At 43.4% G+C, this 13560-nt stretch overlaps 1 non-coding gene across 1 annotated transcript; it reads right to left on the bottom strand.

The window, feature by feature from the left end:
- Positions 1-9577: 9577 nt before the first annotated feature.
- On the bottom strand, positions 9578-9649 carry Trnad-auc. Its single transcript has one exon. It is a non-coding gene; the product is annotated as a tRNA-Asp (tRNA).
- Between the last annotated feature and the right edge of the window lie 3911 nt (positions 9650-13560).

Raw genomic sequence — 13560 nt, 5'->3', positions numbered from 1 at the left:
CTACACACTGAGGTGAAAAATGTCATGGGATACCCCTCAATATGGTGTCGGACGTCCTCTTTCCCGGCGTAGTGCAGCAACTCGATGTGGTATGGACTCAACAAGTTGTTTGAAAGTCCCCTGCAGAAATACTGAGCCATGCTGCCCCTACAGCCATCCATAATTATGAAAGTGTTGCCAGTGTAGGATTTTGTGCACCAACCGACGTCTCGATTACGTCCCATAAATGTTAGATGAGATTCATGTCGGGAGATCTGGATGGCCAAATAATTTGCTCCAGTTGTATAGAATATTCTTCAAACCAATCGCAAACATTGTGACTCGATGACAGGGCGCAATGTCATCCATAAAAATTACATCGTTGTTTGGGAACATTAGGTCCACGAGTGGCTGCAAATGATCTACTCCAGTCAATGATCGGTTCAGCTGGACCAGAGGACCCAGTCCATTCCATGTAAACACAGCCCACATCATTATGGAGCCGCCTGTAACCCGGCTTTGCTGACAACTTGGGCCATGGCTTCGTGGGGTCTGCGCCATATTCTAACCCCACCGTCAGCTCTTACCAATTGCAATCGGAACTCACCTCACCATATAACGTTTTCCAGTCCTCTATGATCCAACTGATGGTCACAAGCCCAGGAGAGCCGCTGCAGGCGATGTCGTGCAGTTAGCAAAATCGCTCGCGTCGGTCGTATGCTGCTGTAGCCCATTAACGAAAAATTTCGCAGCACTGTCCTAACGGAGATGTTCGTCGTACGGTTCATTTCTAATGCCATTTCACGCAGTGTTACTTTCTGTTAGCATGGACTACGCTGTGCAAACACCACTGCTCTCTGCGGTTGAGTGAAGGCCGTCGGCCAGTGCGTTGTCCGTGATGAAAGGTAATGCCTGAAATTTGATATTCTCGGCACACTTTTGACACTGTGGGTCTCGGAATACCGAATTCTCTAACAATTTCCGATACAAAATGTGCCATGTATCTTAGTACCATTTATTATTCCACATTCAATGTCTACTAATTCCCGTCGTGCGACCATAATCACGTCGGAAACCTTTCCACGTAAAACATCTGAGTACAAATGACAGCTCCGTCAATGCACCGCCCTTTTATACCTTCTGTACGCAATACTACCAACCTCTGTAAATGTAAATATCGCTATTCCATGACTCTTTTCACATCAGTGTACGAGTACAACGAAACAGTTAATGCGACAAATTTTACCAGCGCTTCTACATCACAGTATATTTAAATATATTCGAGTGTTCCCTTCAGCATTTCAGCTGTGGATGCCCCACTTATATGATTGATTGTATTCACGGTTAGCTTATTAGCAGAAACCACGTCGCAGCAGTTAGTAATTTTTTAAGGATTTTGCAGCATGCTAGCATATACGAATAGGATGTGAGAGAGGGGCTTTTGTGGGGGCCGGTGGTATTTTAAACTGTATTGATCGCTGCCACTATGTGAGAATAAAGCGCGGCTACGTCAGCGTAAACGCCGTAATGGGGGCAGCCCAGCGCAAACAGCTGCTGGCCGCCTCCCTCCTGCACGGGACGCCCGCCTGCCCATTCCTCATGCTTGCTTCTCTTTCTGTAGCTGTCATTATCAGTAAGCCGTTCACGCTAAAGTTTTACCGGTGCAAAAGAATCAGTTCATTCTACGTGCGTCCGGTTTAATATTCAGCCACCTGTTCTTCGTGCGTTTTATTTTTACTCCAAGAGTTATAATACACTCCTGGAAATTGAAATAAGAACACCGTGAATTCATTGTCCCAGGAAGGGGAAACTTTATTGACACATTCCTGGGGTCAGATACATCACATGATCACACTGACAGAACCACAGGCACATAGACACAGGCAACAGAGCAAGCACAATGTCGGCACTAGTACATTGTATATCCATCTTTCGCAGCAATGCAGGCTGCTATTCTCCCATGGAGACGATCGTAGAGATGGTGGATGTAGTCCTGTGGAACGGCTTGCCATGCCATTTCCACCTGGCGCCTCAGTTGGACCAGCGTTCGTGCTGGACGTGCAGACCGCGTGAGACGACGCTTCATCCAGTCCCAAACATGCTCAATGGGGGACAGATCCGGAGATCTCGCTGGCCAGGGTAGTTGACTTACACCTTCTAGAGCACGTTGGGTGGCACGGGATACATGCGGACGTGCATTGCCCTGTTGGAACAGCAAGTTCCCTTGCCGGTCTAGGAATGGTAGAACGATGGGTTCGATGACGGTTTGGATGTACCGTGCACTATTCAGTGTCCCCTCGACGATCACCAGTGGTGTACGGCCAGTGTAGGAGATCGCTCCCCACACCATGATGCCGGGTGTTGGCCCTGTGTGCCTCGGTCGTACGCAGTCCTGATTGTGGCGCTCACCCGCACGGCGCCAAACACGCATACGACCATCATTGGCACCAAGGCAGAAGCGACTCTCATCGCTGAAGACGACACGTCTCCATTCGTCCCTCCATTCACGCCTGTCGCGACACCACTGGAGGCGGGCTGCACGATGTTGGGTCGTGAGCGGAAGACGGCCTAACGGTGTGCGGGACCGTAGCCCAGCTTCATGGAGACGGTTGCGAATGGTCCTCGCCGATACCCCAGGAGCAACAGTGTCCCTAATTTGCTGGGAAGTGGCGGTGCGGTCCCCTACGGCACTGCGTAGGATCCTACGGTCTTGGCGTGCATCCGTGCGTCGCTGCGGTCCGGTCCCAGGTCGACGGACACGTGCACCTTCCGCCGACCACTGGCGACAACATCGATGTACTGTGGAGACCTCACGCCCCACGTGTTGAGCAATTCGGCGGTACGTCCACCCGGCCTCCCGCATGCCCACTATACGCCCTCGCTCAAAGTCCGTCAACTGCACATACGGTTCACGTCCACGCTGTCGCGGCATGCTACCAGTGTTAAAGACTGCGATGGAGCTCCGTATGCCACGGCAAACTGGCTGACACTGACGGCGGCGGTGCACAAATGCTGCGCAGCTAGCGCCATTCGACGGCCAACACCGCGGTTCCTGGTGTGTCCGCTGTGCCGTGCGTGTGATCATTGCTTGTACAGCCCTCTCGCAGTGTCCGGAGCAAGTATGGTGGGTCTGACACACCGGTGTCAATGTGTTCTTTTTTCCATTTCCAGGAGTGTATAATAATAATAATAATAATAATAATAATAATGGTCGTAGAATACGAGACTACGTCTCGAGTATGCTGTCCAAAAATATTAGGAAACGGACCATATCGGAGTAACAAAAACATAAACGGGTGCCAATTTAATAACTGCCTAAACGTTGGGGTAATGCATTGGTTAATGCTTTAAAATGTCCCAGTGCCAGTAGTTGATGTACATATAGTTTCAAGCTGACAAGGGATGCAAGCTGTTGGTGTGATGATACATCTGTATATGAGGTCAATCTCTTGTACATTTGGCTGCTGTCATGGTAACGTAACAATGTATTACCCCAACCTTGTCCGCCCCCGGTAGCGGAGTGGTCAGCGCGACAGAATGTCAATTCTAAGGGCGCGGATTCAATTTCGGGCTGGGTCTGAGATTTTCTCCGCCCAGAGACTGAGTGTTGTGTTGTCCTAATCATCATCATTTCATCCCCATCGACGTGCAAGTCGCCGAAGTGGTGTCAAATCGAAATACTTGCACCCGGCGAACTGTCTACCCGACGGGAGGCTCTAGTCACGACCCCAACCTTTAACCAGTTACTACATACAACCCACATAATCTTAAGACCCCTGCTTTGTAAAGTTTGCTCTCATACAATCATTCTTTCCACCCTCTCTCTCCTCTCACTTTCTCTTCCTCTCCCTCTGCCTCCAGCCTTTCGTGTCTATCTGCGAATTCCAAGCAAAATTGTTATTTGTGTATAATTTTACCACTACAGCCAATATGATTATTGTACTTAAAGTTTTTAACATTTCACCTGATTGTATAAACGAGTATGAAGTTTAAGCTATTTTAACTTGTAAAAAACGGATTTATATACCACCTGAAGTATTTGTTCCAACGCATGTATTCGACACCTCGAAACAAACATCTCCAAATACCTTAAAATTTATTCTGTAATAATATTGTTACGATGTATATCCTTTGTACTTTGAGATAATGTTTTCTCTTCTGCTATACGATCCTTGCACCCAATAGTTTCCAAACGCCATATTTGTTTACAAAATATGACAGTATACGGAAGACAGTATACATGTGATCTGTTAGGCAGTGAAAGGAACCTGTGACCACTGGAGATACTCTATTTTACTTATTTTATGTTTACCGGTAGATATACGTTTAATTTTTCGCCGAAAGAAACCCAAAAGTATGTTCTGATATAGCGTTTAGTTTCTCCATTAGACAGTGCCACAAGTTCCTCCAAAAGAATCGTAACACACCACACACACAAATGTCATACTAACACATGTAAATCCACCTGATGATGAAGGTTTAAACCTTTGAAACGTGCCATGCAGGTAAATAAACAGTGACTGGTAACAGTAAACTTGCTGTTTCATTTAAAATCAAAATATCTTTCTTTTTTTTTACGACCAGAGGCTTTTTTCGTCTGTGGATAATAGTGGTACTTTTTCACTATTTCAGTACTTTGTTTTATTTATTTATTTATGTTTGCTTTAGGTGACATTGACCATACAGCCAGTAATAATTACAAATGTACGAAGTTAGTGTAATTTAAAATTTCACAATGGAACATTAAACTTAAGTTTTATGTAAAGAATAAGTTCTTAATTAAAAATAAATATATGAAGTTACAGCGCATTTTTCTACCCTTGATGATTCCTTGAGAGTACTTGGCCACATCAGTTGTAGTACAGGTCTGTATATCAGCTACTTTTAAATGTTTTGCTATCAAATGGAATTTATATGTATCGAACCGGTAGAGTAAGGATGTTACACTTGGAGGTAGGGGAAAAACCCCTTGCATCCAATTTCCTGTACAGTACTACTTCTGCATCTTCTTATTTAGTGCAAGCCAGTGTTATATGATTCATATTTGCCAAGTCTGATTGATCCTCATCGCAATGTCCACAATCTTGAATCGGTGTAAATGTACGGGTTAACACGCGTTACCCAGGCTAATTCGATTAATGGAAGTCGAATGATGTTTGCTAGGCTTCAAACATTCGAACCGTAGTGGAAGAGAGATGTCCGGGTTGTATGTCCACTAGATGTCTGCCCTTACGTTGCTGAGAGACATGCTACTCACAGTTCCAGTTCCCGTTATCAGATTTCTTGATCGTAGGTTTCAGATCAGTGTGAGGGATTGACTTCAGGCTGAACTGCCGTACAGTAATACACCTCTCTGCACTTCCAGCACTTGAGCAGCGCGCTTAAACTGTCGTCAAGATTGTGGCCGGCAGGGATCGTGAACACAGCTTTCCAGTCTACGTTAGTGATCGAATTCATTCAACATCATCATCACAGAACAGTATAGCATTTTTGTACAGGGAATGTTTTCATAACGTTCTTATGTTTTCCTAACATCCTTTATGATCATTTATCTTCGTGAGAATCGCTCTCGTCCTATCTGGTTCATTCAACCTAACGTGATAATCCAAACATAAACCTACATCTACATGACCACTCTGTATTTCACCCTTAAGTAGTTGGTGGAGAATTCATGGAACCGCTTTAAGACTATTTCTCTACAGTTCCACTCTCGAATAGCGCTTACGAAAAATGGGCTCTTGAATGTTTCCGTACGAGCTCTGATTTCTCTTATTTTATTATTACGATGGTTATTTCTCCCTATGTTACTGGGAGTCAACAAATTATTTGGGCATTCGGAGGAGAATTTTCGCGGGGAAACATCGCCACAGCGAGAAACGTCATTGATTTAATTATTGCGTCTCCAACTCGCTCATCATATCCATGACATTATTTCTCCTACTTCGCGATAACACAAAACGGGTTCCCCTTTTTTCTAAGTGTTCTGCCCTTGCGGACGATGGGCTCGCATCAAGATAACGGGCCTTTCGACATGCCTAAGAATTTCCGCCAGGGCTGTAAAAGTAGATTCGAATGTTGAAAACTCGGTTCATATCGATTAGAACATATGTGCCATTATTTCCGGCGACATTTTCGCTGTGCGGGTACAGATCGCCGACAATACTCATCAGGTGTCTCTGTCACTTTCAGCACTGGGAACGGAGATTAATCTAAATACGACACAACACGTGTAGTGCTTAAAAAGTAACTTCTATTGCAGATCAGCATTACGTGCCTTTTTTTTCCCAAGTCTCTGACTTCTGTGCACATTCCAGAAATAAAACCGTTCCAGTAGACGTTGATTCTAACTGAAGTCTCAAGGAATTTAAAACGAGTGCTTCGTTTGGCCTACCTGGAAAAAAGGAGATATGAATGGAATACGTCTCTGTTCCTCTCTTAGAAATTTCTCAACATACCGAAGTCTGGAAACGAGGCATGAGAGCGCTGTGTCGTCAGCAAAGAGACATGCGCGGTAATTCGCTGTGGATTACAAATTACAGAAAAACTGCTTTCCCTTTTGGTGCGAACGCCCGAGTTCTCCGGGTGTTACGGTCGCGGCGCCTAGGCAGAAGCATTCCTCCGGCGCCGCTACCTACCTGAGTTAGCCAACGGCAACGCACTTCAAAGGCGGCAGCCGCGCCGCCCCGCCCCGCGGGGACTGTGGAGGCGAGCGTTCACTTTGGGCAACGCGCCGGCGAACTGGCGCCGCAGACAGGCGGCAAACACACTCACCCGCGGTTGCAGATGTGTACGGATGCAAAACGCTCTTTGTAGTTTGTACTCTAAATTCTTACGGCAATGTTTTCGTCATCATGAGTGAATTTCATAATCATCTTGGCTACGAAGCGCTTCTGTCGGTGTTCACTTGTTGTTCTTGGAGAAGCAAAATACTATTTTTATCTTTTCTCTTATTTGCCAGACATGTTTCGCTGAAGTTTCAGCATCATCAGTGCACTTTTCTTCTCTTGCTATGAAACAAGAAAACTGCCCTTTACAAATTGTTATCATGTAAATTTCAGTTTTTAAGACAGCATTTACGAATTTCACTGTTTTTCAAAGTTTTGTATATATACGTTCTTACCAGATGCTGTGGTTTTCCTAGATTTTTATATTTTTTAATACAGTTGTTTTCTTTCACAGTTTGTCACCTGTGAGCATATAGAACTTAATGTACAACAGTTATTTACCTCGAAATTTGACGGCTGTGAATGCTATGGTTATGCCTAACATTAACTAATTCTATGCGGAAGTGTGTGTAGTGGGGGGGGGGGGGGGCAGCGCACGCTATTTTGCCATGGCAGACACACCTCGCTAAGATTCAAACATAGCGACCAGAGAACATTCAAATGTTCAGCATCCGACATCACTTTGTAAACAGTCACTGTGAAAGCTACTTAGCGCATCTCTTCACACTGAAGATAATGGGAAACCAGACAAAGTAAGTGAAACACACACACACACACACACACACACACACACACACACACACACACACACACACACACTCACACACTTCCACTCAGAATTACTTAAAATTAGGTATAACCAAAACATTCCCAGTCGTCAAACTTAGAAGTAAATAACTGTCGTACATTATGTTCTACACGGCTGCAGATGACAAACTGTGAAAGAAAACGACTGCAATAAAAAATGCATGAAACCCACAGCATACGGTAACAATATACAAAACTTAGTAGATTTTTCAAATTTTTAAATGCTTTCTTAAAAGCTCAAATTTATATGTGTACGAGCGGAATTTTTCCTGTTTTATAGAAAGATAATAAAAGCCCACTGATGACGCTGAGACTTTAGCAAAATATGTCTCGAAAATAAAATTTGCTCAAGGCGGACCCTATTCAAAAACAAATCTAGAATTTCGTAGTATTTTTCTCCGTGCACAATTTGGTTGGCACTTTCTTATGTAATTAACACTTCGCTAATTTTATATTAATGTCTCTTATGCAATTAGTATGGAACCGTGCGACCGCTACGGTTGCAGGTTCTAATCCTGCCTCGGGCATGGATGTGTGTTATGTCCTAGGGTTAGTTAGGTTTAAGTAGTTCTAAGTTCTAGGGGACTGATGACCTCCGATGTTAAGTCCCACAGTACTTAGAGCCATTTGAACCAATTTTCTCTTGCGCAACTACAATCGCTGACATATATTTTTTTCCCATTTTTCCGCTTTTTATTTCTTCGAGCGTTATCAGGAGCCTCAGACAATACTCCACCTGTGGTCTCTCAAGTTTACTCAGAGTGACTGATTCCGCGTCTTCTTCCAAGTGATTTGTTTCCATTGTGCGTACAATATTTGCACGACCGACCCAGTGCTGCGAGTTGCGCTGTTCAGTCTGGATTCCAGGCAGCGAGTACTGAACTACCGTTGATCTCGCGCCGTTGTTTAATTCCTAACTCGCGAGATGACTGTTCTGTAACGTGTACTACGAGTTAGTTCTTCGGGGCCCCTGCGTTTAACCAGAGATTTAAGGCGCAAATCATTTGAAATTTTTAACCGTCTTTACAATTATGTAAGTGTTGTTTGAATACTGCTAGCTTATTTTGTTATACTAAATAATGCCTGCAGCATTTTACTTTTTATCACATAAAACACGTAATTCGTGCAGTTTTTTTTTAAAATAGTACACGTAAACAAAGTGTTAGAGAACTGAATTTTACGTTCTGAAAAATTGTGGTGTCCCTGTAGCAAATAAATGTTCACTTGAAACTGAAGTCCAAGTTTGAAACTTGCACATAAAAACTGCACTCGATAAGTACAAAAAGTCTGCAAAATTGACAACCTATGCTGGGATCTACATTTTTCTTTATCACCACTCAGAATACATTTGACTTTAATTAACGCTTTAAGTAATTTCTTGGAGGAACATAAAGGTCAAAATAATGGTCCAGAAGTTCTTCGTCTGAATGATCGTCTTGCTCGCTAGCAGAACTGTGATCACTCGCTATTTTCAAATCGTCTTTCTCGTCTGTTTCTTGATTTATGTCACTGACCTCTTCCTACATCCACCTACCAACAGTTTCATCGGACTTAGCATCGATGAAATTGACACGTTCCTCGGGAAAAATTTCGCACTATACAGTCGAAAACAGGTTCTTAGTCCACAAAACGCTGTCCGGGAGACCCCGACACGTGGTAGTAACACGTCCCAACAACAAACAAAGAAGATGATAATGCAACCGAGAGCAAACCATTATACGATTCGCGATTTAAGGAGGGCAGGGGGAGTTAAGAAGCATTCTGCAATAACTGACCATGGAGAGCAAGTTCGAAAATTTTCGCGCGGTCTGAAACCACACCTCGTGAGTTAAACGGGTCCGAGTCACGACGCCCAATACGCTCTTTGATGCTCTTTTGTTCTCTTCAGAACCGGTACTGGTATTCCACTGAACTAGCATTCTCATAAGGAAATGAGCGTATGACATTGTTGGCCGGGAGGCCCCATGCGGGGAGTTCGGCCGCGGTATTGCAAGTCCTTTTTAGTTGACGCCACTTCGGCGACTTGCGGATCAATAATGATGAAAATGACGAAGGACACAACACCCAGTCCCCTGCCGGGAATCGAACCCGGGCCCCCTGCGTGATAGGCGGAAACGCTACCGCTACGCTACGGAGGCGGACACATTCTCATAGTGTTCCCAGTTCTGGTGCACGTGGCCGGTGAGATACTGCTAAACTGAGTACCGAACTATCTTGTTTAAATTGAAACCTCCGTCGCGCGTATCAGTCTCATGCTGGCCCAGTATACAGAAAGATCAGTCAACTACTACGGAAACATGCCGTCCTGCCTATTCCGCTCCCGCCAACAAAGGTAAACAATCTTCCTTGTAATTTTAAAGACGGTCTAGGTAGGTATCACAAAGCCGACTGTGTACCGCGTTCTATGCTAATGTGCTACGTCTTACGTGGGGGCAGACTACGAGAGCAGTCGAGGGGAGATGCAAAGGAACGTCAGCGGCATGCTGCCTCAGATACAATAATGAAATGAGAAGCGACGAGACCAGTATGGTGATGCCAGTGCATTGTTTCTGGGACTGTACTTAACTAGTCTGTCGAAATAAATACATCGGAAAAGCCAATAAATACATCCTAAAGTTTAAAATGAAACAGGTTTGGGGTTTGACACCCAGTTCATTAATATCTCGCCGCCCATCATATCCATTAGAGCTGGAAAACGATGAGATATTTTGTGTTTCACGAAATATCAGTTGCTGTCTCTGAAAAGTAAAAGAGCATGAAAAGGCATGGTGGGTGTTAGTAGTCGAATCCACAATCTCTATACACATGATGTACCAAAAATGTTGCAACGAACCTCGTAGTCTTGCACAGGGTATCTTTAGGAACAAATCAAGGATGGGAACCAATGTCCGAGAACGTCAGCGTCCAAGTTAGGGGCGCCTGCGCCTGCAACCAGGCCAACAATTAGGCAGCAAATGCGGCTTTATACCCAGACAGGCCGTAGGCGGAACGTCTCATTTTATTTGTTATTCAGTGATGGCGAGTAATTGCAACGATGACGCGTGGAGAAGGTGGAGTTAGCTGCTGCGTAAAATGGCCTCGTCTCCAACGAATGCGATGCTCTGTTGCCTCAGTGGATGACGTTTCCGGACACGGATTCTGTAATAATCGGGTACAGAAAGCTCTTCTTGGAGCAGTTGAGAAGGAAGCTGTGGCCCGAGGACGTAATGTGGTGTGAGGTACCGGTGACAGATGGTTTGTTCTTTACGGGTATCGCGAGAAAGACAGCCTAATTGTGGTCCTTCTCCGCGATTGGCTGCTTCGTTCTTAAAGCATCTCTCAATAGCGTGCTATCATTCCAGTATTTCACAAGTATTAACAATCAGCAGAATAAGAAACAACTGCTAAACGGGAAGGCAGAGGAAGCACTTCGGTGATCGGATCGCGCCTAGCTTGGATGGCGGGCGAAGTGGTTCGGCTGTAATGTGATAGCTGTAATAACGGGAATATGCAGTTCATTAATTTGTTGAAGAATAGAAATTATTTGTGACTGTGAAGTGGAGTGTGATTGTACGGTTTCTCGTATTCTTCCAACAAAAAGCGAGTGGCATTCCGTATAAACAGATTGGAAATTTGATTATTTCTAAAATAATAGTTCCTTGTGAAGAGTTTCTTACAGCCTCAAGATAACGTATTCACGACCTTCGTGATGTTTCCTGCGCAGGGGACAGCTACTACAGAAGACTGCAGGTTGGTGAACACTTATCAGAACTTAATTCATTCCACTCAGGACGGTGGAAGCGAACAGGCACGTCGCGTGTACTGCAATCTTTGTACAAATGAGATAAGTGACACGTCATCTGTGGTAACACAGACGAGGTATGAAAGAGAAATATTTTCGGGGGGAAGTGATATATCATACGCACGTATATATCACTACCCATCTCTCTTCCTGTTCTCTTTTTTTTAACTTGCCGCAATTCTTCTCCTCGACTTATTTTCAAAACGCCCTATACAAGCTCACGAAGTGTGTCGTAACATTTCTGGCAAATCCTGTATAAAAGGAAACGTTCTGACTGATCCACTGACTGATCATCGCACAGCCCAAACTGCTAAGGAAAGAAACTTGAAATCTGGAGAGGGTGTCGATCTTACTATAAGCACTGTTTAAGAGGGATTTTTCGAAATTCCACTCCGATAGGTGTGAAATAGGGGACGAAAGTTTTTTGAAAATATGTCGCTAATAAGGGCATTTTGAAGCTAGAACTACAAAATTTAGTTTTTGGTCTCTCGATCAAAATTTGGAAAAATACGTGTACCATTGTTTTTAAAAATCCAGCAGTTAAGGGGGTGAAATAGGAGATGAAAAGTTTTATGAAAATATTTCATTATGAAAGCAGAATCGCTTTCTGCTCGGAAGTACCTCCGGGAAAGACCATGCCTCTATGACCTTAACCGGCGCGAAAAGTTTAGGTGTTACAATTTGTGAACTAAAACAAACGAAGCCAGCTAGCAGTCACCGCGACAAATCTGTTTCGTCAGAATTGATTTGAAAAAGAAACGTATCTTTAATACGTCACTTTTTCAATGGGACTAATATAGGTTTATAAAATTAGTTTTGTTGTATTTACTACCGAAACTAATGATTACTGATGACAAAACATACGACGATTAAATGCGATTCCAAGAATATCCCTCTGAATCTACAGAGTTTAGTACTGGGTGTAAGACTAGCACTAGCACTAGTAACTATAGTATATCTTATTCGACTTGCCTCTCTCTATTTTTTAACACGCTATATGAAATTAAATTCAACCCGTCGGAACACCTAGTTATGCAAAGACTGGTAGGCACGTAAAGAGCCACTGACTCTTTTATAGGATGTAGATTTACACATAAGCAATGGGCGTAACACAATACAAACTTGATGAAAGAAAAACAAAACAATATGCACAGACCATACAGTGTACGTAAGCGATGCAGCGGGCGCTAAGCTAGCCAGCCATAAATGGCGGAGCGAGATAACAATAATTGTTCACGTCTGGATTCGAGACAGGGAGTACACACAACGTAACTCCAAAATCCTGACGAAGACAACCGGGTTGGCCGCCGAAAAACTTAGCATAAAATGGAAACAACTCGGCAGGACACCCGGAAGCACACCATTAATAATTTGTCAGCTGCTTCATGTAGTTATTTTACAAACTAAAGAATATCATATCAAAATTCTACTTAATAAGTATAGCTATTAACAATGGCTAGTTACTGCTTTTATTTTCATTAAGTTTTCACACAGTCTCAGTCTTATGACATCGCATCTAACAAACAATACGGCTTTTTTGGCTTCAAAGCAGTTAAATTTCTCCCATAATATATGCGAAAATTTTAATTGGCACTAATGATTTACTGCCTACATTTGAGGAAACAGTTACTACATTCTGTAAAGGAACAGCCTCACTGTCCTTTCCGCAAATGAAAAGTATAAATCTACGTAGTTAAGGCTTATATCACGATAAAGGAAAGGTACATTTGCACATCAGCAAACATCGTATCTAATCTAATTTAGATACAATCTATCAAATGAACTTTTGTATATCCCGAACGGTCGGTTCTCCATTTTGCTATTCTCCCAACACTTTTCACTTTCGTTGGTTCTTGAGAAGTAGTTATAGGGACCTAAGTTCTTACAGTTTTAATATTACGTTGGTGCCTTAGCTGGCTAATTTGATTTTGTCATTTGCGTCAGTGATTTTTAAATATTCATATTCTCATATTTTAATGGACATCTCGGGCGCCTCTTTTTACACTTGTAATTTTGCAGTTGTTACCTACGGGGCAAATATGCTGATAGGTGTCGTAATGGAAAGTACAGGGTGACATACGAGGTTATTGCTCTCTACGTCGTGGCTTGTAAAATTATTCTCCAACACCCTAGTCAAAATTTACTTACTCCGTCACCTAACCATCATGACCTGATTCAATACAGCGCTCCGAACTACAGAAAGAAATGTGAAATACTTACGACAATAAATCTTCCTATAAGATAGACAGAAGACGGACCCTTATGTTC

Source organism: Schistocerca piceifrons, chromosome 1 (assembly GCF_021461385.2).
Source record: "Schistocerca piceifrons isolate TAMUIC-IGC-003096 chromosome 1, iqSchPice1.1, whole genome shotgun sequence".
Taxonomy (NCBI): Eukaryota; Metazoa; Arthropoda; class Insecta; order Orthoptera; family Acrididae; genus Schistocerca; species Schistocerca piceifrons.
The sequence above is the reverse complement of the archived record's forward strand: the minus strand, read 5'-3'. Positions and strand labels throughout refer to the sequence as shown.